The 23,607-nt window shown below is 36.1% G+C and overlaps 1 pseudogene; it reads left to right on the top strand.

The window, feature by feature from the left end:
* The first annotated feature begins 18,797 nt into the window (after positions 1–18,797).
* On the top strand, positions 18,798–21,638 carry LOC139354954 (BTB/POZ domain-containing protein KCTD5 pseudogene; annotated as a pseudogene).
* Positions 21,639–23,607: the final 1,969 nt, after the last annotated feature.

Here is a 23,607-nt window from a genome sequence, read left to right as displayed (position 1 = left end):
GGTTTTTCGCGGTTATCCTACAATTTCACATTCCAGCTGTGTTGTGGGGTTAGCCTATGAATACCAACTCCGGAATGCGATTGGTAGGTTAACACCACTTTTAATAATGTCGTATATCTTAATTTTTGCAAAATCGCTCGAAGTTACATGGGAAATATTCCAGGCTATATTCGTCATTTCCAGTTTAAAAGTTTGTTCGCTCAGATTCTTAGTTAGCATCAACACTAGTTCATGTTTACGTTTTAACAAAATTTTTGTATAATCCTCAGCAAATCCCAACAAATTGTTTTATGGTACAGAAAAGTTGAAGTTGGGTCCCGTAGAAACTTCGTCTCCACTGCTCCATCCAGAATTTAATAGATTTTGACTTTGAATATCCAGAGATATATAATTTTTTAGGGTAGTAGTCATATTGACATGGACTTTACACGTTGGACACGTTGTGTTTAGTTGTTACCTAGCAGTATTTTGAAGGTAACTTTTTGATTAGTCTTGTTTTTTGGATGGTTTCTTTGTGTATAGTACATGTAAAGTACTTGGTTTTGGATGATTTCATTTTGTATAGTATATGTAAAGTATTTGGTTTTAGATGGTAACTAACTGTTAACAAGTGTTATGAGTTGTTATAGTCTCTTATTAAGAAATATTAAAGCACACAAGTTAATGATTCTCAGATGTGTTAGCCAAACACACTTGCAGTAAACTATCATTACCTGACCGTTATCAAAGTCAGATGCCCCAGACCCAAGGCGCAGGACGACTGATAAGATCATACATCTCAAGACCATTGGCCTCATTAAATAGAATACTTTTCCTTCATTTGTACCTGTAGTTTTAATTACAGTCAGAATTAAATTTTGTAGGATCATTTAATTTTTTTTTATATATTTTATTATTGTAAACATATTTTATTAAATTGATCATTAATTATAGATTATATATATTTGTATATAATTAATTTTCTGACTTCATCCATCTGTAAGAAATATATCGGTTGATAATCCTCTTTCCAAACGCAGATTTTCGCTCGGTTCTCAAAATTTAATGTTTCTTAGATGTTGGATTATTTTAAAAGCATTCAGTTGTTCTATCCCATATTAACATTATAACAAATTTCGAAGACATCCTTACCTTATTATGGTTACTTTGCTTGGGTCTATTATTTGAGTTTTGGTACCCGAATAAATTTGACTCATAACTCCTGCGCTGTGATGATGTGAAATTGTTAGCGAATTGGGCCCTCAAATTATTGCTTTCTAGTTCTTGTACTATTACCATAGCGTTCGGTAAGTCTGGCGGATTCATAGAAAATATGACGTCTGAGATATGGCCGTTGAGGCCAGTTATGAATACTCTTAGAGCTGTCCTTTTGTGTTTTTCGTTCATTTCAGCAGTTAAAGGCTTATTTCTGCCGTAAGTCATAATGGTTTTATTTATTAGAAGAGTTAGGTTTTTATTAACTAACCCATAATATTCCATTATGGACAGTTTCCCTTGACTTAGTACTCCTAAGTCTTGCTCAATTATATGGATTGGACGTTTGTCGCTAAAAACAAAGTCCAACCTTGCCATTATGGCGTCAAAATTTAGTACCGTTCCATTGTGTGTTAGGGCATCGTTTGCTGTGCCAGTTATTTTGTTCCTCAAGATTGATAATGCAGAAAAGAACCTTTCGCTACCTCTAGCATATTGTCCCATGGCTATTTCTGCTGATTCCCTCCAACACACATATTTGTCTTCTTCTCCTTTAAATTCCCTGACTGATTTGATAATTTCAAAGAAAGTTTCACATTTAATATTTGGGTCAATGACTTCTACTTGAAAATCTTCAACCTTTTTTATATTTTGATTCAGTTGTGCTTTTAATGGCTCTCAGCTCTTCCTTCAATTTGATTTCTGGTCGTTGCTGTATAGCGAGGGATTGCCCTCAGCTCTTCCTTCTTGTTGGATTTGGTATTTGAATTTATAATTGTTTTTGAATTTTGTCTCTCAGTTGTTTTTTTGTATCAGCTTTCACTTTCACAGTTTTAAAATTTTTTGTATCAGCTTTCACTTTCACAGTTTTTTAAATTTTTTGTTTATCTTTTTAAATTGTTTGGTTTTATTTTTTGAGACCGTTTAGTTTTTTTTGTTAAACCGAAGTTTTATTATGTCGATTACTAATTAGCAGATTGTTGTAAGTAAAAGGGGATTATTTCATTTATTAATTTCCTCCTTTTATTTTTAACACAAACTTTTTAGTCGGTTGGGTTTTTATTAGACCACGCAAGTTCCTTTTCACTTTAAAACCGTTGGTTATTTGTTTTAAAGCTTTATTTAGAACAAATTAGGCGTGGCCCCACGTTGGGCGCCAATTAATAACTTCACTCGTGAATTTATTAAAAAAATTTATTTTTATTTTTTATTCACTAAGTTACACTTTACAACATTTCTTTAGTATCGACTTTTATTCTTGGCGGTTCACAATTAACTTCTTATACAACCGATCTTCTCGGATGCAAAAACGGACTGCCTGGCCAAGGGCCGCTTATCTGATAATCAAACCTCGGTTTAAGAGAATTGGGGAACTCGTTAAGAGTTGGACAAGGGTTGGACTCAAGAGAGTCGGGAAATCGGATGATCTAATTCTCTGTTCAATCGCCAAACGGATTACGCTGCAGTTTTATGGCTCGCTGGGTGTTGACCGGATGCTTGTGTTTACATTAGCTGGACCCAGCTTAGTTTATGTTAGGAGGACTGCGGCGCAATTGAATCTTAATAATGAACTTCTATTGAAGTGGGGGAGCTAATTGAGATTCTGTGGGAACGCTGAGTAAGGGGATCCCAGCTAAGAATTGTTTATAGGAAATTGTTTACGACTTGGGTAAGGCGGCTGGGCGCTCGAGCTGGAAAGCGTTCTTAGCTAAGAATTGTGTATGAAGAGTTTGTTTATAAATTGGGTAAAGAGGCTGGGATCATGAGCTGGATAACTTGCATGCCTTGGATGTGTCTGCACTCAGTCCATGGGAATATGCTGACACTAGCACTTCCCATAAGTTGGGCTCTGAGGCGCATTCATATTTCGGCTGTTTAGCGGCCGGCACTTTGTATTTGTTTAAGTACACTGTAACACAATGTTGGTGTCGGTACAGTGGGTACTCGCTACAATGATACATGCATACTACATCTCCTTCCTTTAGAAAACTAAGGTAATTCTATAAAGTTATTTTCGTACTATATGTATATAAAATATAAATGAACATCTTGTTTTATAATAATATATATATATTATTTTTATTTTAATGTGTTATTTATTTAATTTTTTTTTTCGAATCAGAAAGTATTATTTATTTTAGTATATATATATATTTTTTTTTTTAATTTTGTATTATATTTCTTAATTCTTAATTTATATATGGCTATACGTGATATATTTATAAGAGAATTAAAGTGATTATGAAATAAAAATTTGTAACCTATCCTTATGTACTGTTTGTTTTTTATTTTTGTTATTTGAAATTACTATGTTTTCGTTTTCTTCTATACTTTCAACCTTATAAGGTCCAGTATATTTAAAGTCTAGCTTATGCCCTGTTTCATTTTTCAATAAAACCTGATCTCCTATTTTTAAATCAAAATCTAAGGTATTTTGGTCGTATCTAATTTTATGTTTCTTTTTATGAGATTCTAACATTAATCTAGCTCTCTTAAATGCTTGTTCCAGTCTAAACTTAGATTCTTTTGCGTAGGTTTCTACATTATATAGAGGTTTTATTTTATCTATGCTATTAAAATGTTGAGGTAAATAGTCATGTGCCATAGAGGGTGTTGTGTTGAATCAACATACGAAGTACTGGAGCCATACATCCCAATCTGTTTTATCAACTGAGATGTATGAGCGGATGAACTCATTAAATGTTCTGTGGCTTCGCTCCACGGTTCCTACAGTTTGGTGATGGTGTGCGGTAGAAGGTTTGTTTTTGATATTTAAATTTTTACATAAATCCTCAATTATCGAATTTTTATATTCTGTTCCCATGTCTGTTATGAACGTCTTCATTGGACCATACTTCAGAATAAAATCTTCAAATATAGCTTTTGCTACTGTTTTTGCACTTTTGTTATACCCGTTACTCGTAGAGTAAAAGGGTATACTAGATTCGTCGGAAAGTATGTAACAGACAGATCAGGATCACTGCCGAGTCGATCTAGCCATATCCGTCTGTCCGTCTGTCCGGATGAACGCTGAGATCTCTGAAACTATAAGAGCTAGGCTATTGAGATTTGGCGTGCAGATTCCTGAGCTTCTTACGCACCGCAAGTTTGTTTCAGTAGAGTGCCACGCCCACTTTAACGCCCACAAACCGCCCAAGCCTGTGACGCCCACAATTTTCATGCTAGATAAAATATTTTAACTGAAATGTATTGGTCTCGTCAATACCTATCGATTGATCAAAAAAATTTGCCACGCCCTCTCTAACGCCCATAATGCTTAAATCTGTCTACCGCCGGTAGGTGGCGCATTTTAATCTCGCTTTGCTACTTGCATATCTCCATTTCCCTTTGGTCCCTCTAGCTGAGTAACGGGTATCTGATAGTAGAGGTACTCGACTATAGCGTTCTTCCTTGTTTTGGATTGGTATTGCCACAAGGTATTTAGTTAAATCGCAGATTAGGGTTACTGCATATTCATTTCCTTGTTCAGATTTAGGTAGTGGCTTTTGATGTTTGGTTGTATTTTTTTTTTTGTATGTTTGGTTGTTTTGGATTTTTGGCATTTTCTTATATAATTTGTTATAAATCGGGTCATATTTTTCCAATAATAATGCCTTTTTGTCTTTGCTAATGTTCTAGCTATGCCTGTATGACCTCCTTGTATTGGATCGTCATAGAAGGAAACAGTAATGCTTCTTTCTCTTTATCATTATTTGATAATAGGGTCACCGTCTTAAGTAGCGCTACTCTTAGAGATTGTAATATTTTATTGCCCATTATTTTAAAAGATTCTATTGATATAGTGTCAAAGATCTTTTCGCTCGGTGCCACTTTGAGTTTGCTGATATTAAGTATACCGGCTTCTTTTTCAAGCCTTTGAAAGAACTGACCTATGTCGAGAATTCCATTGGTGTACATATCGTTAACATCAATTCTTGCTAAAACTTTTTTTTCATGCTTTAGTAAACATAGTGAATCTGTTACTCGCAAGGTCACTACTTTCCGTACCTCGTTATTTACAAAGACTTCGTATACTTTGGGCTGAGAAGCTTTATTTAGAGTTTGCCTAGGCAAATCTATTTTTTTCTTTTTCTTTTCCTGCGCAGGAATTTTTCTGTTTACTTTGGTTTCTGGTAGTGACTGTCAGACTTTTATTATTCGTTTGAATATTCTTTAAATCCGTTATGGTTATTCTTGAAAGCGCGTCGGCTATATGATTGTCTTTTCCCTTAAGATATTCCACAGTAAAATCATATTCTTCTAAGTCTCATCTCATTCGCGTTAGTTTTAAGTCATCGAAAATAAGTAAGTTAATGGCCTATGGTCTGTCTTGACTGAGAAATGCCTTCCATAAATATATGGTCGAAAATGATTTATCGCCCAGTGGATAGCTGCTAATTCTTGTTCAGTTGTGTTTTTGTTGCTTTCTCCTTTAGTAAATGATCTTGATGCATAGGCTACTGGTAGCTGTGCTTGCATCTGTTGTTATACAAAATTCTTTATTAAAATCTGGGTATTGTAGAAGTGTAGGTTTCATCAATTGAATTTTAAGGTATTCGAATGCGTTTTGACATTCATCTGTCCATTCAAATTTAACAAATTTATTTTTAAACCAAAAGGTAATCGCGTGAAGCGATAGGAGCCATTGCTCGTGGAAAAGGATGTTATATTTCTAGACGTTTCTTCGAGTTCTATTTGATGAAATCCTGACATTAGATCTAAACATGAAAAGTACCTAATTGGTCAAGAATATCGTCTATTCTTGGTAGTGGAAATTTATCTGATACATTTTTTTTGTTAATTTGGCGGTAATCAATTACTAAACGCCATCTTTTAGTATCACAATTTGGTAATGATTTTTTCGGGGCGATAAGTAATGGACTGTTCTATTCAGAAACTGAAGGTTCTACTATTTTGTCTTTAATTAATTTGTCTACTTGTTTTTCTACTTCGTCTTTTTGACTGTGGGGAATTCAAAAATTCTTTATGTATACAGGTTCATCATCTTTCATTCTTATTTTTTGTTTGTAAAAATTATTAGTTGATATTGATTCGGATTCTTTTCCGAATATATCTGTGTATTTTGTGCATAATTCGTTAAGAATTTCCTTAAACTGAGGCGGAAAGTTTTGTTTACATTTTTATTATATTTAATTATGTCGTAATCATCCAATGGTTCAATTTTCAGTGTATTTAATTGAATGATTGCAGTTTTATTAGTTGTATTCAAAATTCGGACCAAAGTGTTTTTAGAATCTCCAATGGAATTTCCAATGAATACACCATTTTGGATTACTTGGTTTAATATTAATTATTTTCTAGTGGAAGATTTATTGGAATATGAATCGGATTAAAGAGGTTAGCTGGTCTCAGTATGAGCCAATCGTTTTCTGGTTTTAAATCTATTTGACAATTGTATTTTTTCATAAAATCTATGCCTATGATTCCATCACATGGAATAGGAAAATTTGATGTTTCTAAATGAAAATTATGTGGTATAGCATAGTTGCTTGAAAGAAGTTCTATTGATACTAATCCCTTTGAGTTGGTTGTTCCTTCACCAATACCTGATATTTGGGTAATATTTGTATAATCAACATTGTTAAACGAGTCCGAAGTTTCTTTTATTAAAGATATGTCTGCACCTGTATCAACTAGTAATGTATATAATTTATTTGTGCATTCATTTTTGAGAGAAACGAAAAGATTGAAATTAAGATTGATAGTATGAACCGTATTCTTTACTGGGTTTTTTATCTTAAGGGTCTTTATTGGTTTTCCGACGTGGTTTGTACCTGTCGGACATTATTATTATTCTGTCTGTTGGTGTACGTATTTGCATTGTTGGTGTTTCCACCACGGTTGTTTCCTCTATAAAAACCACGACCTCTGTAATTGTTGTTGGTCTGATTATTATAGTTTCGGTTATAACCGTTATTTTGGTTATAGCCATTATATTGGTAATATCCGTTATTCTGATAATTACTTCGGTTATTGCCCCTACCGACGTAATTATTTCTGAAGTTGTTACCGCGATAATTGTTTCCTCTTTGTGTGTACAGTATTGAATTTGCATTGCCTGTCATTTCAGTACTGCCTTGTATGTACTTAGTGACGGCTGTGAAGTTGCCTGCCTCTAAAATTGTTTTTAGACGGCCATGCTCACAATTTTTAACCATTGCGGTAATGGCTACTTTTGTGCTGAATTTGTCAGCGTGTTCGGCTGGTAGGCCTTCGTCAATGTACGAGGCTTCAAGGAGCTTTCGTAAGCTGTCTATTTGTGATGTAAATTTCTCGGCTGTTTGTTTTCTTTTGTGTCTGACACGCTTACATCTGATTCTATATTTTCTTCTTCTTCTGCTTCTGTTACTGTTATAACTGCAGGAATTGTTTGTACGTAATTTGATAAATAATTTAGATAATTTTGACCAATTCGTTTTATTTATCGCTGCCCTATTTTCATGTACTAAAGTTCTTGCAGTATTGAAAGAATCTACAAGAATCTTTGCATCTTTATGTATTGGCCTAATTTGGGTTATACATTTGTAAGACTTGTCAAATGTGTCCTTTAATTCTCGTACGTGGAGAGTTAATTGCTTCTATTCCATACTAAGGACTTTTTTTTTGTGTATTAGTTGTGCATAGTTTTTAGCACATTTATTTGTCCTAGGACTGGGTGTATGTCTACTTCCGAAAATACTTTACAGTTTCTTACTGTAGACAGTACTATTGCTTTTTGCGTACCGCTGCAAAGAATAAGCGGGGAAAAAGCTAGGTCGTACCTATTCATATATTCGTCTTTAAAATCTGAAATTGATAGAAGCTCTGCTCTGTTTCTAAGTATGGCTAAAACCCTATTCTCAAAATTTGGTTGATTGGCTAGAGTAATTCTGATGTAATCTGTGGTGTTCATGTTGTTTGTTAATATATATATTTTTTTTTTTTTTTAATTTTAATTCTCTTATTTTTGGTATGTCATTGCATACATTTACAAATTTTGGATTTTAATTTTTATTTTAAAACATATTTTTAGAATAATTGTTTGTGCTCTATTAATTTAGATCTTATCCAGATCGTTGGCCTGCCTTCTATTTATAGTTCTTTTTGATACACACTTATTGTGGTACATATAGGATTTATACAAAATGTATGCACTCATCATAAAAACAATTATTGATAATAATATGTTTGTTAAATCGGTATCAATATTTTTTGATTCGATTTTATTAATTACGTTGGCAGTGGAGTCCCCTGTTTTAGTTTCAATTAAACCCATTTTGGGTATTATTTCTGTAACGCATTCAAAATCTGTTTTAGATATTGCGTTACTTTTCATAAAAAAAAAAATGTTCATTCATATTTATATATTTTCTTTTTATGCTTATACTCGCAAGCTACATTTTTCGAAAGGCCCTTTATCATCTGCAGGGCACTTTGGTTTTCTAGCCTCCTTCATATCATTTTTATTTTTGTAGGCATCTAATTCCCTACACATGTTCTCTAATTATTTCTTAATTTCTACATTTTCATCCCAATATACTGGGGTAGATTTTTCAGCATATAGCTGCCGATTTAATTCTTTTATTTTTAAATTCAGGAAGTTCTTCTGACATCCTCTTCTTTTTCTCTTATTATTTTTTTTTGTCTTAGGCATTTATGTGTATTTAATTAATTAATGAAATTTTTTTTTTTTAATTTTCTGATATATATGTATAAAGTTTTACATGTATCCCTACCTAGGTAAAAAAAATTAAGACCCGCAGCTAGAAACTGTTTGGTCTGTACAATTCTTGTTAATTATAAGTTTTTGCATCGCAGATGCATATAAAAATAATAAAAAAATTTAAGATGTGCGTTGTTGGAAGCGCTTTAGGTTCACTTCTCCAGGGTCCGGCTTGGCGCGCCGAACCGGGCCGGTGCTGGCTGCACAGGCTTCTCCTTCTCCAGTGTAAGTTCGGTGGTGTAGGTCGTCGTTTATACTTGTTTGTTTTCCATCGTAGGTGTAGGAGGATTTGCCATTCCTTTTATCCTTTTCTAGTCCTTGACCTTTGGTTTAAGGCGGCGCTGGTGCTTGTCCTCGCACAGGCGGTGATTGCTTTCATTTAGTTTTATTTAATGTTGTTTGGCCTATGGCGGTGCCGGTGCTGGTCCTCGCACAGCCGGCGATTGCTTTCATTTAAATAGTGGGCGCTTGCTCTTCCTATTTTTGGTCTCCACTTTTGTTTGTACTCGTCTCATTAGATAGAATATCACATTTCTGTCATACTAGGGACACACGTTGTTTCACGTAAACATTTTCGCTCGTACTCTTTCACACAAATGGATGTGGCATCAAGTTTTCATAACTTTCATAACTGCTTGGTCGGCTCTCTTCTGGCTTTCCTCTTCCAATTCTGTTTTGTTTTTTTTTGGGTCCAATAGTCCTGTCACGGTCGCCATGTTATATTTGCCATTATATTTTCATTAAAAGAATTGTCATTTGTTATAACTGCCATGGGCAGATCTTTATTCAGGAATGGTCAAAATATGAATGAATTACAGCTACCTATTTGCGGCTGCGCTGCCTGCAAACATTGGCAGCGGCCGTCATATATATATCGAAGTATATGCTCGCAATTGTATTTGTGCTGGTAGCACTGAGAGCGCTAGAGAAGTTGTACATGCATGCCTTGGATGTGTCTGCACTCAGGCCATGGGAATTTTCTGACACTGAACTTCCCATAAGTTGGGCTCTGAGGCGCATTCATATTTCGGCTGTTTAGCGGCCGGCACTTTGTATTTGTTTAAGTACAGTGTAACACAATGTTGGTGTCGGTACAGTGGGTACTCGCTACAATGATACATGCATACTACAGTTTACCTTTCCCTAGAGCTTTAATCTGTTTCCATGTTTGACTCGAAGAGGTTGAGTTTTAAAATTTTTGGCTAAATAGGTTTGATTTTGCAGAGTGGATTAGTTTGGTAACCGTTTTTCTCAGAGATACAAACATGCTGTGGTGTTGCGGTGTTTTGTATCTTTTCCACTTCTGGTATGCTCCATTACGTTTTATAATTGCCAATTTTATATTATTGGTAAACCATGGTTATTCGGACGGTCGAATTGTTTTACTTTTAACTGGAACAAAACTATCGTAACTATCGGCTAATATTAAGTTTTAGAAAGTTAAGTTGACGATCAACTGTTGGAAGATTGTAAATATTGTTCCATACACACTGGTCGAATGCTTCGTTCAACAGTATATAGTTAACATTCTTAAAATCACGATAAGATATTGTATGGTCCGGGTAGTTAGGGTCAAAGTTATAGGTCAGGTATATAAGGTCATGTTTTGAAAAGGACGGATCGATTAGCTGATCATACAAACATATTTTATTAACATCACTCACAAAAAACATGTCTAATAATGTGTTACGTGTTCTGCTGAAGTGGGTTGGAAATGAAAGATTTACTGATTTCAGACCTAACGATTCCATGTTGCTGGTAAGGTGAGATTCCCTCAGAATATCACTATTAAAATCGCCTGCAGGGATTAAATCTGTGAAGTTTACTGTAATGTCTGTCAGAATATTGATTAGATCATCATAATTTGTGTTGCAATGCGGACGATAAACGCAGCCAATTAACAGATTTTTCTCCATAATCGGGTTTTGTATTTCAAGAAAAATATATTCTATTGCACTGTTTATTGTGTGTTGGCAAATAATTTTGGCTTTTAATTTTTTGTTTACATATATAGCAACTGCTCCCCCATAACTAACACGATCAGAGCGGTACACATTATATCCATCACACGATATTAACACATCACATAGACTCTGGACAAACCATGTTTCAGACACGCATATAACATCAATTTCCGAATTTACAAACATGTACCTAAACTCTTTAATTTTCTTTGGCAGGCTCTGGGCATTTATATGACAAATCTTGAGGTCTCTGCTTTGACAGGATGCACAGAAGGGCATGACTACTTGTTGTTGAGTTATTCAGGTTTTCTTCCATTGTGAATAGTTTTAAATTTCAAAGTAAAAAAACAAGGACTGCACGCCAGAAAATAAATTAGGCAAACTACTAAATTAACAATGCCACTGATCCTAAACATATGACTAACAGGAGTTAAAGATATTAAACTAATTTGAAATCTTAATATAGAGATAGAAAATATTTTAATTACGAAATGAATTATTCTCTAAAGCGGCATCTCTGCTTGAGTTGATTTCTTTGATTACTTTTTTTTTTTTAATAATTTTTGTTGCGGTATTTAATTTTTTTTAGTTTTTTTAGCTTTATTATTTTGAATTTATTAGATTGTCTTGTGAAAACATTTGTCACATTTGCTTTTAATAAGTCCATTGGTAAAACTCAGAAGATTTAAGATCGGGAAACTGAAGAAGGAAAATGTACCCATCCTTTAATTTGTTCATGTTTTTTAACGAATTACGGGTCGATTGGTTTATTGGATTGGATTCCAATACGATACTCCATTGCAAAGTTATGAAACTATAATGCATTATATGACATTTTCAAATTAACACATAAAAATATGTTTCTTGGCTTACCTTATTTTTGGTGTTACGGTCCTGGGTTTTTGTTTTATGTTTAAAAAAAATGGCTAAAATTCAAAGGGTCGCAGTTTCTAAACGTCTTATGCTGTAGACATGTTTTTTAAATATTGGAAGATAAATTTAAGATCTAAACTCTTAACTTTAACATAATTGTTCTTACTACAATTTCTGCAAAATTAGAGATAAATAAAATTTTTGGGAAAAGGTTCTGTGGGTTTTTTTTAAAGAAAACTGGAAAGTCCGATTTTAAAAACAGATTTTGTAAGAATTGGAGAATCTTCAACTTTTGACTTTAGAAGTTATTGAGCGTAACAAACTAGAACTCAGTTTAGAGCAAATAACACTGCAGGCTTATTCGAATGCGCCGAAAACTATGCAACCACGGTTTGTGGAAGATAATGACTTTTTTAGTGTAAAAGAAAACTGTTTTGAAATGAAATAACAACAAATATCACTGTGAAAAATTGTTTGGGTCATAAAACTTAACTACAGTTTAAGCTTCAAGTGCGGAAAGAACACATTGTAATAACCCATAGCCTATTTAGGTTTCTCTGGATTAGATCGCGTTTGGGTCTTATTATAGCTGATTAAAGTTAGAAACCCAATTTTATTTATATTTTCCATATCTCTTACACCAATTTCACTTTCAATATTATGTAGGTATGGACAACATAAACTTAAAAGCCTAAAAACATTTTTAACAAGAAAGGAAGTTAGCTTCGGCAAGCCGAAGCTTATATACCCTTGCAGCTATAATTATTAAATTTAAAAAAACAAAAAATGATATTCCCAATAGTATAAGATAATATGTTAAACAAGGGAGAACGCTATAGTCGAGTACCTCGACTATCAGATACCCGTTACTCAGCTAAATGGAGATATGCTGGTTCCAACTTATATACTACCTGCAAAAGATATAAGACTTTTGGTAAAGTTTCAGCCCGATAGCTTTAAAACTGAGAGACTAGTTTGCGTAGAAACGGACGGACAGACAGACAGACGGCCATGGCTAGATCGACTCGTCTAGTGATGCTGATCAAGAATATATACACTTTATGGGGTCGGAAACGTCTCCCTCACTGCGTTGCAAACTTCTGACTGAAATCATTATACCCTCTGCAAGGGTATAAAAAGTCCATATAGGGCGTGAAAAATCGATAAAAATAAAAGTATTTTTTTCAAATCCTCAACAAGGTATTAGTCTTCTAATATTGTTGCACTTCATATAACAATTTACAATGGAATTTAAATTTGCGTATTAAATGTACGTAAACTTACGATTAACTCATTATGTGAAACTATCGATATGAGTCTTATATGCGCAGAATTGTTTATAAAGGGGCTTACACTGGGGCTTAGTTTCGTTTTCATCGACAATTATTCCCGTCAGGCTATTGAGGTATGAAAACTAACACTAAGGAACTAGTTATACCCGTTACGTAGACTAAAAGAGTATACTAGATTAGTCGGAAAGTATGTCACGAAGGAAGAGTTTCCGACCCTATACATTACATATATTTTTGATCAGAATCACTAGCCATGTCCGACTACCCGTACGCCCGTATAGGCGCTGAGATCTCCGAAACTATAAAAGCTGGAGATTTTGGATTCGGAATGTAGATTCTTGAGCTTCTTGCGCAGCACATGTTTGTTTTAGCAGGGTGCCACGCTCTAACGCCCATAACGCTAAAACCAGTTTAGCCCCCTTATTTTTTTTAATTTTCGAAAAATTTAAATAAGAGTTTGTTTAAATTATCTATGTCGAACTACAAGCCAAAAATTGAGTGCCTCGACTATCAGATACCGCTTATTCAGGTAAAGGGAGTAAAAGGAAGATGGAGATGTCTAAGCAGCAATGCGAGATTGTATTGCGCCATCAACCCGCGATTTAAATATATGGTTATGTGGGCGGCAGACAGATTTAACAGTTATGGGCGTTAGAGAGGGCGTAGCAACAACATAGTTCGGTTGACGAGAACTATACTCTTTAGTTAAATGTTTTTTCAGCACTAAAACTGTGGGATTCACAGCTTATGGGAGCTTGTGGGAGTCAGAGTGGGCGTGGTATGTTTGGGTAATTTACTTGAGTCACGTTCGAAAATCTGAAATCATAAAAAATATAAGCAAAATAATTTTTGATAAATTCTTTTTTGTTATTTTGTTATTTTTTTTTAAAAGAAACTTTTTGCATCAAAAAATTTAAGTTTTCAAGACGAGGAAAAAAGTTTAAAAAGTAGATTTTCACACAAATTCGTCCTTTTCAATAAGTACTGAATGGGCTAAGAAAAGTATTGCATCATTCAAACGGCATTTAAATAACCTTTCCATTGATGCCAAAGTTAACAAGAAGTAAGTTCAAATTATGAGTATATTTAACTTTTGTTTTGTGAAAATACTTTTGACCACCCCTGTATATACTTTGTGGGGTCGGAGACGCTTAATTCTACCTTCATACTTTTCCCAAATAAAATATACCCTTTTACTTTACGAGTATCGGCGGTAACTAGTGATAACAAAAGTTCTGATATCACCTCTTGTGACGAAAATGTATTATACGATCTACTAAATAAAATAATAAAATTTTTCTTATTCGTCACGCTTCATTAAAACCGCAATACTATAACCTGTTTAGACACGCATATGCCGCATTCGGCACGCTTCCTTAAAACCATAATACTTTATGCCTAAACAGGCATATAGTATTGCGCGTGCCGAATGAGAAAAATGTAGAAAGTGTATTTATTTAGTATATCGTGAAATACATTTTTTCCCCAAAGATGTTTTCAGATCTTTCTTATGTTGCATGTGAGGTCGTCACTAGTTTTTTAACTCGTTAGGAGGTGTTTTTATTTGATATAAAAAGTAGTCGCCTTCGTATACGCTTATATGCGCTTCGTCACTGCGTGTATTGCCGTCCGCATTGATAAATCTAGAAACCGAAAGCTGACAGCAAAGCTGGCAAAAAAGCCCCTTATGTCTTTGGGGTTGTCTTTTTATTTTTCCCGGGCCCTTCCCTTTTCCAAATGTCCGAGGTCTTTGAACTCTTCACCAAATGTTGTACAAATATGGGGCACGACTTGAGCATTTTTGAAATCGGAAAATTTCTCCATAGCCCACTCTACTTTAAATGGTCTCTAAGAAAACAACACAGATTTCTTCTCGAAGCGGTTTTAATGTTATTGTGATGTCGCTTGGCGTTTGCGCAGCTTAAACAGATGACCGGGAAATTTACACCACCTTCAGCAACTGTAAATTGTGTGTTTTGTTTGTGAAAAGTCTGACTTAAATAGATTCTTAACAGAAATGTAAAATAGTTTTATTGAATATAATATTTGTATTATAAAGTAATTGTAATTAACATGTTCTTGTTAGCCCTCCTCGACGTATCTCGACTGTCGACTTGTTTTTGGACACTCGGAACTTATTTATTAGAACGTAATGCAACTGGCAACTTGACTCGACTTTACGACGTGACTTATACATACAGTATGTATGTGGTCAAAATAATAGTAGTGCCGTTTGCGCAGAGAGTTTTTTCTCATTATTATCTCTATTTCTCTGACAATCTAATTAATTTTTTCACTTAAGTACCTGTAATTATCCGCTCTCTAAGAATGTGCAGGTAATTTCGTTTCACATACCTCTATTTTTATTTATGTATTATTTTTGCCTTCATTTGCAAAGATCCGAGTGTTTGACTCTGTCAAAATAATAGTAGTGCCAGAGAAATTATCAAGAATAATGAAATTTACACCATTTTTAACAAGGTTTGTGTTGTTTAACAATACATTTAGATGTTATTTAATAGTACTTTGCATTTTTAGATTTTTTCTTAGTTCTGCCAAGAGGCAAAAAAAATTGATTTTTATTTATTATATACAATTGGCTGCTCTTCTACAATGGTTGGAAATTTTTGGACAAAAGATCAGTGGATCGCTTAACAAGACAGGCAATTTGAATTGGCCTTTGGTAAAGTTGAGGAATGTTTTGTTGCCGGATGAGTGAAAAATAGTTACTTTTCATAATTCAACCTTTGAATGTATTTTTGGCTGTGAACATTTTTGAAACGTTTCACTACTATTAATATGACCGAACAATTTTTTGTAAGAATTCATTTTTATACTCTTACTCGTAAAAGGGTATACTAGATTCGTCGGAAAGTATGTAACAGGCAGAAGGAAGCGTTTCCGACCTTAAAAAGTATATATATTCTTGATCAGGATCACTAGCCGAGTCGATCTAGCCATGTCCGTCTGCCCGTCTGTCTGTCCGGATGAACGCCGAGATCTCGGAAACTATAAGAGCTAGGCAATGTCAGCAATGTGCCACGCCCACTTTAACGCCCACAAACCGCCTAAACCTGTGACGCCCACAATTTTCATGCTAGATAAAAAATTTTAACTGAAATGTATTGGTCTCGTCAATACCTACCGATTGACCAAAAAAAATATTTGACACGCCCACTCTAACGCCCATTACGCTTAGATCTATCTACCGCCGGTAGGTGGCACATTTTAATCTCGCTTTGCTGCTTGCATATCTCCATTTCCCTTTGGTCCCTTTAGCTGAGTAACAAGTACCTGATAGTCGAGGTACTCGACTATAGCGCTGTTCCTAGTTTTTTTTGAAAAATTTTATGAATTTTTCGTTGTTGTTGTTTATTATTATTAGCTAGTATTAGATAAGTTTCAATGAAAACTGTGGGCACTACTATTATTTTGACCGCAGCTGTAAGTCAAGTAAGTATTCTTTTCGACTGTGTGGGGTTGCCCTTTCCCGTTACTTGATTTCCTTTGTGCTGTATGTATTTAAATATTTTAGAACATTAAAATAACGCATTTCAAAGAATTACAAAAAATATTCTTAAAACTAATAATCAATCCGCACCATTAACTTCCCCAAACAATACAATAAATATACACAAGTTGTTTGTACTCAGTCTTGCTTGAAATATCCCGCTTCAACAGTGAAAGTTCTTACTCAAATGGGTTTCACTCAAAACGGTCAAAACAAACTGATAGGAAATTTCCCTCCGATGCTTGTTTGCATTTGTCCATGGCCAGGGACCCCTGGAGTAACAGAATCGTATTATCGTGTAAGTGGCTCTAGCGATTTCCCTCACTTGCACTTTACCTTCCTGTTCACGACAAAAGGGCGTTTTATTTCTGGGGGCAGAGTCGAGCAGCTTTTTCCCGATGTCTACATCTCGCTCTCTCGCACTGCCCTCCGCTCCTTCTCTCCATCTCTTCCCCAAGTTTCCGCTCCGCGCTGAAGCTCTTTGGTCAAGTTAGGCTTTAGTAGTTCTATTTTCCAAGTGTCACAATAAACACCCACGCACGTCGCGTAAAGACCCGAAAGTACCCCCGTGTGTTTCGTACCTTTGTTCTTCGGTTTTCCTCTATTTCAGCGATCAAGCACCCCCTCCACAACACTTTCTCTTTGTTTAAACCCGTTGTCGGTCCCCCAGATCCCAATTAATGGTCAGAATTTTCAACTCTGTACAAAAGGGTATATATAATGCTCAGCTCTAGTTGGAAGTAAGCCAATTTTATGTGTTTCATTAAAAAAATTTCACGCATTGTAGAGGGCACATGGATATCGGAAAATGTCGCCCCATATCATCGAAAGGAAAATTAAGCACATGCCAAACCACCCTTTCAGCTCAACCTTTCCAATACTGAACCCCCAAATAGTAAAACTTCGAGTTTACGAAAACGAAAATACCATTCGCAACGTTTTGGGTCAACGACCCAAGGAAAAGCAAAGCCATTATCCCAAAACGGAAAACACAGAAGTCACAGAAAAATCGCAAAGATCCGAAACCAACCCCCAATAGTAAAAAAGAGTGTGTATGGTTTGCACTTGGTGTACAGGCAGCAAAAAAACAGCAGAAATAATTTCAAATTAGAAAATTTGATTTCCTTTAAATCGCCATTTTAAACTGTGTTCACCAAAAAGGTCACCTACGCAAGGATTCTGAGAAAATGGAGGTCAAAGTTAGAAAAACTAAAGACGAGCGGATTCTTGGTTTGTTAGTTCGTCAAAGCATTTGAATTGCGGTTCAAAAAAGGTAAAAACTGTCTCGAGTTTAAGTCTTTGCCACGATATTATACATTTATTATACCCGTCGTATCCTTTTCCCTTAGAGATCCATCCACCAACCACCTTCCGCAATCTAGTCAACTGGTGTATAAGGTTTTACCGATCCGAAAATGTCGCTGTTGGTCGGGTATTCGAATTTGACGCTCAACAAACCCAGCTTATTGACAGTAAGGCCATGCTACATGCTTTACGGGTAAACTCTGAAGTCTTCTACAAGGATAAGCATTTCTGATTAGTGAATCTGTTAGCCAATCTGAGTACTAGGTTTAACTGACAAGATAAAGAATTTACAATTGCAACTTCGTCTTACTATCGCATATTTATATATAAAACAAGAGAACATGATTAGTTTTTAAAAGTAGATTTAAAAGTAGATTTACACAAATTCGTCCTTTTCAAAAAATACTGAATGTGTTAAGAAATGTATTGTATCACTCAAACGGCATTTAAATAACCTTTCCATCGATGCCGAAAGTTTACAAGAAGTAATTTCAAGTTATGAGTATACTTTTGTTTTGTCAAAATACTTATGCCGACTAGTGTAGATACCCGTTACTCAGCTTAAGGGAGTGCGAGAGGGAGAGATATACTTAAAGCAATTATTCTTTATTTACAATTATAGCCTACAGCGCTACCTATCTTCTTATTCTATAGCGCCCCTACTCTACAGCGTCAACTAGCCTATAGCGCTCTTAGCGGCTTGGTGGCGTATTAGTGAAAACATCTTATGTATTTGCTGCATGTGGCATGCAATCTCGATTGAATAGCAAATTATTGATTATTATTTAGTTTTATCTTTTTAATGACTTAACCGATTTCAACAATTTTTGGCATGTAGATAGGTATTGATAATAAGAAAAAACTTGCATTATAATAATGAGTCGAGTTTGCCCTGATATTGATAGCAGTCTTTTTTACTAATGAATTAATTAAATAAATTAAGTTAACTAAAATGGCAAGGCGACGAGCAGGAAAAGCAGCGAGCCACAAGTGGAGTGACTCCAGAGTGGAAAGGAAGCAGAGAAGCAGCGACGTAGACGCAGGCGTCGGCGGAGACGCAGACAACAGGGTGCAACGCAGGGAAACGCAAAGCAACAAAGACGCGAGCGAAGGGATAAGCATTAGCTGAGGCTTGAGTCGCCATCGCAAGCAACGGAATCGCGTGGACAATAAGAGCGGGCAATTAGCGAGGCAGAGGACTAGGACGAGGTCGAGGTCCCCAGCGGAACTGACGCAGCCAGGGCCCCACTCAATCAGGTCGGCATCGCATCCGCAGGAGAAGCAGCAGCAGCAGGTTAACAGCGGAGCACCTCAGCGGAAGCAAAAGCAGAAGCAGCAGAACCATGAGCACCGTGTTTATCAACTCGCGCAATAGCCCCAATGTGTTGGAGGAGGCTGAGTTCTACAACGTGACAAAGCTGATAGCTCTGCTCAAGGAGTGCATCCTGCACAGGGATCAGCGACCGCATGCAGACAAGAAGCGCGTATATATGTATGTTCTGCAGTGCCGCGAACAGGAACTGACGCAGATGATCTTAACTTTGTCGGATGGCTGGCGGTTCGAGCAGCTGATCAGCATGCAGTACACCAACTACGGGCCGTTTGAAAACAATGAGTTCCTGTGCGTGGTCTCCAAGGAGTGCGGCACGACGGCCGGGCGAGAGCTAGAGCTTAACGACCGGGCCAAGGTCTTGCAGCAGAAGGGATCGCGAATTCTTGGAATTTAAACGCGCTATATATTCACATACAATCCTAGAAACTGAAACCAAACTCCCCGTCATCAACAAAAAACAACAACTCATTCCCGACCAGATCCAACACAATCAGCATCACACATCACACCGACCCAAAACACCAATTGGATGCATTCTGCAGTCAAGGAAAGCCTCAACAGTCACCCACCAGCACCACCACCACTACCACACACCATACAGGATACATCAGATCCACAGCCACAGATCACCCACCAAGATCAGCCTGATCAACTCACCCAAGCAGAGCCGGCAGGGAGACTACGCTTCATTTGCATTCGAGACAAAGTTAACAGGTACCACTGCGATTCTCGCCCTATTGGCCGTTTTGCGCTTGGCTCACTGCAGTACTGCAGCAGCAGTTCTGTGGCACAGCAGCGGCTGTACGGCACTGTGCGGAGTGTGGGCGGGCGTGCATGTGTTCAACTTGTAGTAAACCAGATAGACCCGACTATACGAGATGCGAGATACGAAAAACTAGCCCCTGCTTTGTTGCGCCTTATAGACAAGGCTTCTCAGCTTTGAGCTTCAGCTGCACGCGCAAACCAGCCAGTCAATGGGTCAGCTATCCAGCAGAGGATCCTTGATCCTTCCGACCTGATGATGATCGATATAAGATACGAGCGTGTGTGTGTTCCGTTTTGTGTAGGCCCGGTTTTACTACCTTGAGCTTTATTTTAGAAATACAAAAAAAACAAGAAACAAGCAAAGCAAAGATATTAACTTTAGGAAATCAATTGAATCACGACTGAATTTGTGTGAGCCTGCACTCAAAGGAAATACATACAAACATGGAAATTGATAGTGAGGAGACACATGTGAAATGAAAAATGTTTAATTTTAATTGTTAATTTTAAATAGTTACTAATTTATACACAAGAGAGAAAACAGGCAAAAAAAAAAACATATTACAAAATATTAAAAAATGTGGGCGCTAGACGGATTTCAGTTGTTTTGTGGGCGTTAGAGTGGGCGTGGCACCCTGCTGAAACAAACTAGCGCAGGAAGGATCTGAAAGGATCTGCATGCCAATTCCCAACAGTCTAGCTCTTGTATTTTCCGATATTCAATTTTTTTGCATGTAGATGGGTGTTGATCATATTAATTTCATTAATAATAATGTAGCGGACAGGTGTAAGGGAAAGCCGTGAATCTATTTGTTTAAGTATGTGTATGTATGTATTTGTTTAAACAGGAATACAATTTTAATTCGAGATTAAGAAAATTAGTTTCTAGTTTGAAATTAGTTATGCCCTTTGAAGGAAATGTGCTAAAACTGTTTAAGATTTGCAAATGAAATATTTGTGTACAAAAGGATATCAGTGGGTATTATAAAGAATTTATATAAGCGAATCTCATTTCCTCCGGAACCTGTAAATTAATACATATATACATATATGTATACACACACAAACCCAGTCGTAAATGACAGCATTCCAGCATGCGTTCTTTCATTATGAAATGGCATCAAAAAAGTGTTCCGGAAGTGATGAGTCTGTCCATTCTTTTTACACGGGTGCGGGACAAAAAAGAATGCACCCGTTGCATGCTTCTGGAAGCATATATCTGGAATGCACCTGGAAGTAACAAACTAAACACATTCTAGGTGTACTCTTTTTTAATGCACCTGGGAGCAACATACTAAACACATTCTGGGTGTACTCTTTTTTAATGCACCTGTAACATGTACCCAGGAATGCACCTAGAAGCATTCAAAAACCAAATATCTGGAAGTTTTCCCCAGGAATACATAAAACTGGATTTCAATTTCATATTTATTTTCATTTCAATATTCAAAAACGCATCTAATTTTTAATCGGAGTAACTCCCCTTCTGTACGGTGCTTCCTTCTTGTTTATGTACTTTTGTCATTTACGCAGTTCAGTCCTTGGTGTGCCCATTCATTTTTTGCGATTCTGAAAAATATAAAGCAAATTGAATATTATATATTTTGAAATATGTGTATATACATTACAAATATACAATATGTTTATTTTGTATGTACAATTTACATACAAATAGTTATTATTTTATTTGTTTAATATGTTTTTAGTTTTAATGTTCAGTGTACATGTACTGTGTTATTTTATTGTGTTCATATTGAACTAAATTATCTACACTTTATATACCTGTGAAAATATTGATGTAAAATTGGTGGCAGAAAGCAACAAACTTTTTCAAAACACGTGGCACGAACTTCACTTTTCAGAACTAAAAATGCAACTGACGAGAAATGCAAGAGACAAGAAAAACCGCTCGCTTCCTTGCATGTTCCCTTTTGTCTTTATTATTTGTTTGTCAAGAGAACAGTTCCGAAAAAAGACGATTGTAAAAAAATGGGCATCGGCAACCTTCGGGTTTGAGTTTGGTTTTTTTACATTCCCACTAAAATGCACCTGGACGCACTATATTGAAATACACCCAGATGGCACCCAAAAGACTGCCCCCAGCACGCACAGTTGCTAGTAAAATTTGCATGCGTGCTGTTTTGCGTAAAAAAGATACGACCCAGAACTATTTCTTTCGGAATACGTTCCCGAAACGGGTGTTTGGGCATGCTTCTGGATGCATTATTCTGAAACACTTCTAGAAGGCACCGCAATAGAATGCACCCAGCACGCACATTTGCCTTGGAAAATTTGCATGCGTGCTGTTTTGCGCAAAAAAGGTACGACTTAGAACTATGTTTTTTTAAAACACGTTCCGCAACTTACGACTGGGAATATACACTTACATATATACACACAAACACGCATATCTTGTTTTCAGTATTCTTGTTATCATTAAAACTCTACTTGGATGTTGGAGACCGTTGGAGACCGAGTGAAGGAAGGCCGTGAAACTATTTGCATAAAGAATTATATGTGCTTAAACATAGGAAAGCAATTTCAATTTGAGAATAACAAAATTAGTTTGTAATTTTAAATTAATTGTTCCCTTTGAAAGAAATTTTATAAATCTTTTAAATAAATGCAAATTAAATATTTTTTAGCAAATGGATTTAAGTGGGTATTATCTAGAATTTTTATTTAAACGAACCTCATTTGCCCCGTCAGATAAAACTGCATACAATAAACACACAGACGCACGCATATCTTGTTTTCAGTATTCATACTTTCATTAGTTTTTCACCTGGAATAGATTTATTCGCACTTTTTCTATGTTCATTTAAACTCGTTGTAAAAAGTACATGTGGTATTTTATTTGTTTGCGGTCACACTTAACGGCCTGGCGTTTTCCATTTGACAGAGAGTAAGACAGCAAGAGGTGGAGGCTAAGTCGTCACAATGGCAAGCGGAATAAGGCGAAATGGGGGACTTGGTTACGGAGGCTTAATTTCTGATTTTCCGTTATTGTTACGTGGGCATATTAGTGCCCGAGTCCTGACAAGGACTTGGGCCGAGGGAGAAGCGTCCGATATTCAGGCACCATTTGCCGGCATAAGCTACTTCGTATTCGGGTCGTGGGATCTTGGTAAGCCTCTCTCCTCTCCAACATAACGAGAATAAATATTAAAAGTGCCTGGAAAATAATATAGTGATAAAGTTCGTCAGTCATCAGTCCACACTGCCCAACAAGCTTAGCTGTCGCTTGATCGCCATACGATCGGGCTGTGTTTTGGCCATATTCTCTCCCCTTCACACATTCGTGTGCCAATGGATCGTCTCGGGCCGCGCAATACGATCTCCTATTGTCAAGGCTGTCCGTCAAAAGTTATGTCATTGTTCTTGACCTACTCCACTTCTCGCGTCAGCACACCCCCTTAATGAAGCTCTAGCACATTATGGTTTCGAATTCTTTTTCACGTTATAAATTTATTAAATAATATTTATGTCGGCGTGTGCCGGGGTTCAGTAACATAATATTGGCTAATTCATATAGGGATTAAATTAATTGACAATTATTGTATTAGCGGAGAGTATCGACTTTACCACCTGTGAAGGTGCACACATCAGCAAAATGCTGACTATTTTCGAATATTTAAATTAACACT

The sequence above is a fragment of the Drosophila suzukii genome, unplaced genomic scaffold, assembly GCF_043229965.1.
Source record: "Drosophila suzukii unplaced genomic scaffold, CBGP_Dsuzu_IsoJpt1.0 scf_5, whole genome shotgun sequence".
In the NCBI taxonomy this organism is placed as follows: domain Eukaryota; kingdom Metazoa; phylum Arthropoda; class Insecta; order Diptera; family Drosophilidae; genus Drosophila; species Drosophila suzukii.
The sequence above is the reverse complement of the archived record's forward strand: the minus strand, read 5'-3'. Positions and strand labels throughout refer to the sequence as shown.